Here is a 6000-nt window from a genome sequence, read left to right as displayed (position 1 = left end):
GCAATGATGGCTGGTTCCATTCAGGTTCTCCCTCCTGAGTTCTTTAATGGAAGTTTCGAGCGATAACATCGGTCACTCTTATATCTTCGCAACACTCATTGTTACTTATCGCGTGACTAGCTCGCCAAGTAAGTAGTAGGAGCCAAGAGGAGCAACAAAGGTGATCTCAACCGAAATTGTACAGTATAGCTGGACCCTTGATGTTGCCTTTTCAAGGGTGCTTCCGAGTCTGCTCACTATTTACGACTGCCACCTCTCTACAGAGAGGTCCTCAGTCATCATATCCCGCCCGACGCTGTCCTGGACGGCTTCTCTTTCTCGACGACCCATCTCCGCGACCCATCCGGCTCCGTGATCCAGCCGGCCCAGTAACGCGCACCGCTCAACTTAACCCTCTCGTCCCTCGCACTGCCCTGCATTGTCTCACTGCCCAACATCTCCTCGCATAGCCCATTGCCCTTGTTGCACAGCATCTGCCAGACCGCGACCAGCGTGTTCGGATCGTGCGGGATTGTCATCATCTCGTTCACCGCCCGCCACCTGAACAGCGCCAGCACGGTCAGCGCCATGACGGCCAAGATGCCCCAGCTGGTGTAGGTGCACACCACGAAGTCCATCCGGAACTGCGCAGTCGAGTACGGCACGCCGCCGATCACAATGATCAGGACGTCTGATAGCGTCGCCACGAACGCGATAAATGCATGGAAGAAATTCCCGCGCCAGAGCGCCGGGACGAAGCTAGTGATGGCCGTAGCGTTCTGCGTCACTAGGATGGTGGTGTCGGGTTTGGCGGACCCACGAAACAGTTGGCGGTATGGCGTAAGGAGGCGGACCTCGTGCTCCAGCTGCTTCCAGCGGCCATCGAGCACACTGGCCGCCAACGTTAGCACGAAGGTGCGCAGCGGGTGGTTGTTGAAGAAGTTATTGAATGCATTATCACCATGGGTTAGATAGTAGGCCACGGTGATACAGAGGAGCGCGAGGATTGCCAGGAGGAAAATCGCGTCGATGAGGAAGCTGGTAGAGAGTGGGCTCCGGTCTTTGGGTGGGAATGGTCGATGAGCCGATGGGTTTGAGAGCGCAGGATACTGCTGCTGTTGGTCCTTGTTGAGCCTCGGATGGGCCGATGCATCCGTAGTCTTGACGATTCCGTATCGAACATGGCCGGATGTTGTTGGATATTGGGCCAGTATAAATTTATCAGGGCCAAAGGCGCTTCGTATCGCAGAGCGGTTGGAGTTTTGAGGAAGTTTCCGGATCTCGGAGATGAACTCGTCGTTGCCCAGTAGCGACGCCATGGTTGCAATTGATGACGGGTTTGAGAAGACGCCGCTTTGTCGACGCGCAGATAGAATCATCATTGCCAGAATGAGTAACGCCGTCGCCGATAAAACCCCCTGTAACACCCTCGCGTACGTAATGTTTAACTCCCACATAGGATGACAATGCGCCTGGCTGCCTGTGACCGAGTCGCAAATTCCAACTGCCCTAATAGTTGTTGACTGCGTGGCTAAGGCAGGAAGAATACTAATGCAGATATACACTAGGCTGGCCAAAATAATAACTGGATGTCCGGCAAATAAGTTGCGCATTCCGTTGATGGAGAGAGTGGAAATAAGATAGTCAGCGACGAGAGAATCTTTGGCCGAGGCACCTGCTTCTCCGGAGAGTAAATAGAACGGCTCCATCATTTTGGTAGATGCAAACACAACACTCCATACAAGTTTAGATAAGACGGCCACGACTGTGGGTAGGTAAATGGCCCGGAAGTATTGGAGTCCCGTGGTGGTTAAACCCAACTCCACTTCGTCCGACTGCTGGTAGTCAGGGGTAAGTGTAAGAGGAGGGACACTCGAACGAGGCGGTCCAAGAACTGTCGATGCCGGGGGATAAGAGGTAATAGTTGCAACGAATGTAGAGACTTGGCCGTTCAAATCGGTTACGGCTTGAGAAGCAATCATGACAAAATACAAACTGGTTAGCGAGTCTTCAGTGGAGTCTCTTGGAGCTGCTGGACCGGGAGGGGGAGCCGGTTGAGTGGTCCTCATATAATTGAGGCCGGATGGCGATATCATCGTAGCAGTACTGGGATTGAGGACGTAGATACTGCAAACCGAGGCATAAAATGGAGAGCTCGTTGAGCCACCGCCCGCTATCGCTGGGGATACTTCGTCTGCTCCTGTGTTTGAGGGAGTGATAAATGCGGTAATTGCGGTTGCACCCTCCACAAGCTCTGTGGCTATGGTTGATGTCGGCTTTGAGGAAGTCGTATTAGAAATCATATAATCGCTTGTCCAGTCTGCCCATGTGCCATCGGTTGTTGTTAAATATGAGACTGTTGTCGGTGTCAGAGTCTTGATCGTTGCGGTCGTAGTGGTTGGAGTCCGCTCCGTCGTAGTGGTTGACAACGAAGCGACGGCAGTCTGAGTAATACTGGAGGAAGAAGGATCTTCTACCTGTCTTCTCAACCTGCGAGCGTGTTCTTCATGCTTCTCTTCCAAGGTGAGCCCCACCTGCAAGCCGACTTCAAGAACAGCAACGCAGACGAGAAGAGCAATCAGAATGGAGGTCAAAACAGGCCATTTTGTGCAAAATGGTGCATAGTACTTTGGATGCTTTGTCCGACTGTACTGTCTGCTAGCTAGTCGTAGTTAGTCTCTCTCCTTGTGAAGGGTGCTGAGTTCATTTACTCGAATCTGCGGTATCAACTGCGCGCTTGCGATGGGTTTCGATCTCCCGTCCCAACATTGCATTTGGTGTAGAAATGCAGAGAAGTAAGGACAGTATTGAACGCGGTGAGGGAGGAAAGGAATTTTAACACTGGCAATCATGGTGGCTGTGCTAGATCTTCAGCTTGAGAGTCTGGTCCTTAGTATGAGCTTCACCGGAAGTCTGTATTGGCTGGAAATAGGGCCACGATCGAGACAAGGGCTCAACTGCAGAACAATTGGTGGTAGACACAAGGACAGAGCGAGGAGTGACAAAAGGCCTAGTGAGCCTTACAACCAGACATTGAGTTCTGCTCTCCTGAAGTCGCAGCGAATACGAGGCTTCCGCCCCAGCCCAAGTTTTGTCTGAAGTCGAGACACATTGGCAAGAAATCTTGGCTGCTTGGGGATTTCTCGTTGGTGATCAAGATTGCCAAGAATTCCGCTCCGTGAAATCCCCAATTCAGCGGCCCCTGCCCCTTTACAGACACTTGAGGATCTTGTGTACCGTTCCCTAAGTCTCCAGCCAGCCAAACACGGCTGCAAATTCAGAAGCCGCTGATTGCTGTTTTCTTGCCATGAAAGGGGGGAGGGGGGCTGATCAAGTGTCTCAAGACGCCCTCTTCGTGATTTCACGAAGAACCTATCAGCTGCTAAAGGTCCTGGAGACACGGTACACTGGGGTATGATAGCCCTGCGGTTGTAATTCGAGTGTAGCCAATTCCCTGTCGTGGACATTTCAAAGTCAATCGACTTCTCTGCGGAGGCGTTCCAGCAGACCCGAAACGATCAGGAGTGATAGAATTTGTTTATAATTGCATCGATCTAGCATGAAAGGCTGTAGAAATTTGAGGGTTGAACCTCCATTTTACCTGAAGGTGGGGGGAGGGGGGCTTTCAGCCGTATGATTACAGACGCAGTGAGAGGTAGGTCCTGGTTTGTTTGTGACCACCCACCACCCTTCGGGTAAGCTAACGGGAAGTAAACTTGGGGAGGTTAAGCGCATGATTTCTTTCATACTTGGTACAACTTTTGGGGCTTGGCCACCTGAAGTTACTTCCCGTTAGCATACGCGGAGGGAGAGGGGTTGTGCAGCGTAGGGACGCTCTGGCACTTATCATGGCTTCAAGCTCGAGGATTGGCTGCCAGGGAAGGTAATTGAAAGACTCTCGCGAATCTAACTTGTTGTCTCTGCTTTAACGTTTCTAGGTCACTCACGTCTAGGCTATGGCACTACTGTCCATGTGGGTATGAGAGGAGCACGCTGGCAGAGACTCAATCAGGCTGAAGTAAAGCTCGAAGCTGGCAACCTGGTCAGAGCCTCAGCTCAAATGCCACTACAGGGTGCACACTGGCACCAAGCTGCAGCCTCAACACGAAACTTCCGGGGTTTCCGCTGGCACCTTGGGCTCATTCCAACGCCCAGGCCGCGGCTAGGCTGCCTATTTGCCTTGTTGCCCAGCTTCCTAGTTCTGGGGGGTGTGATGAAATGGAACTTCTCGTCCCCTGCGCCTTCTGCGATGCCACTTGCGATAGCCAGGTCAAGCAAGAAGAGTGGCCATTCTTGTTGATACATGAGTTTCTCTGCTGGACCGATAATTCTTCAACCGTTTCTAGCTTACGACTCGACTTCTGGTTTATCAGTGACCTGGGCTCCACCTGATCTACCTCTTTGACAGCACCAGAGAGAAAATAGGTAGCGATGCCACAGGCCGAAGCCGCGTCTTCTTATGTCCATGAAAGGTTATGGACGAATTGGACTAAAGGAATGCCGCTGGGCGCTACATTGACCCTCACACCTACAAATGCTGCTCTCTTGATTGCCATAGTGGCAATATATGTACAGCTTGTGGGAACATATTTGTGGAAGCTGGTAGTTTTCCTTCTCCATCAGTGCCGGGCGACAAACAAAGACAGGGATGGACTATACCACCAACAACAGGTCATTCTTCGGAATAGTGGTTCCGAGCTCGGCACGCTGTGGCAGTTGCTCCGTGTCGCTATTGCATGGCGACATCAGAAGAAAATAAAATCTGGAAGAAGATCGCTGGCATTGATTGGGTGTGCACTCCTGCATTTCGCCGCCTTCAGTGTTGCAGGTATCTTCTCATCAAGGCTTCTGGAAGCTGGAGATCAAGTGCTGTCAACAAGCCCATTTTGTGGAGAGCTCAACAATACCTACTACGAATCACTGGGCACCTCCCAGGCTATATTAATGCCCAATCTCAGAAATGTCGAGTATTTCACCAACTCTCAAGTACATTATCAGCAAAGTCAGCAATACGTTCAATTTTGCTCCAATCCATCCTCGGCATGTAAGGAACTTCCTCAACAAACCCTTGATTGGAATTGGACGATCCAAGACGGTTGTCCATTCGATCCGCGAGTATGCTCACCAAAGGTGAAGCAGTCTATTGTGATGGACACAGGACTCATTTCTTCTCATCGCCACCTCGGATTGAATGCTCCGGTACGAGACCGCATCCAGTATCGCAAGGTTACTACTTGTACAATCTTGAACGATGAGAAATATATAAGTGATTGGAAGAATCTTTCAGCAACTGCGGATTCACCCGCCAAACGTGTGGTTGATGCATATTACGGCCCTAGCCCTATTGCTGATCGAAATGCGACATATTCATTCTCTGAGTGGAGTCAGTACTATTCATTCGATCAGTACAGCGATACCAACCCATACCAGATCAATGTTAAATATGCCACAGCCGGTGATGTCACGGGAGCTTTCTCAACTTTCATCCCGATCGCAGAGCTAGCACTCGACGACGCGGACATTTTCCTCGTCTTTCTTTCGTTCTCTAAAGTCTACAAGACCCCTGTGAGTGATCCCTGGTTTCTCGCACAGACGCCACGGCCGTACCCGACTCCGGATCGCATCGGCCCAATCAACGAAACGGTGTACACGCGGGACAGGCCGGTCACTACCCTTGCCTGTGCCGAACAGCATCAGATCTGCATCAACAGCGATTCTCCCTCGGCAATTCCTGTGCTGGAGAGGTGCACGCCTCTGACAGGGTGGTACAGAGTCAGCACTGGACCTCAGAGTGCAGATTCTCTCAACCTGACGGCCCGCCAATATGCCACTGCGAACAGGGTTTTCCAGTCAGCCTTAGACTCATCCTTCGCCAACGTTGTGCGAGGCCTGGCACAAAGAGACACTCCTCTCCTAGCTCGCAGATCTGTTCAAGGATTAATGGGAATCGGGCTACCTGAGGACCAGTGGCAGCAGGAGGCGCGTTACTGGAGCTCTATCTGCACGGCAAATTTACAACGT

This window comes from Cladophialophora immunda, assembly GCF_000835495.1.
Source record: "Cladophialophora immunda strain CBS 83496 unplaced genomic scaffold supercont1.1, whole genome shotgun sequence".
Classification (NCBI taxonomy): Eukaryota; Fungi; Ascomycota; class Eurotiomycetes; order Chaetothyriales; family Herpotrichiellaceae; genus Cladophialophora; species Cladophialophora immunda.
The sequence above is the reverse complement of the archived record's forward strand: the minus strand, read 5'-3'. Positions refer to the sequence as shown.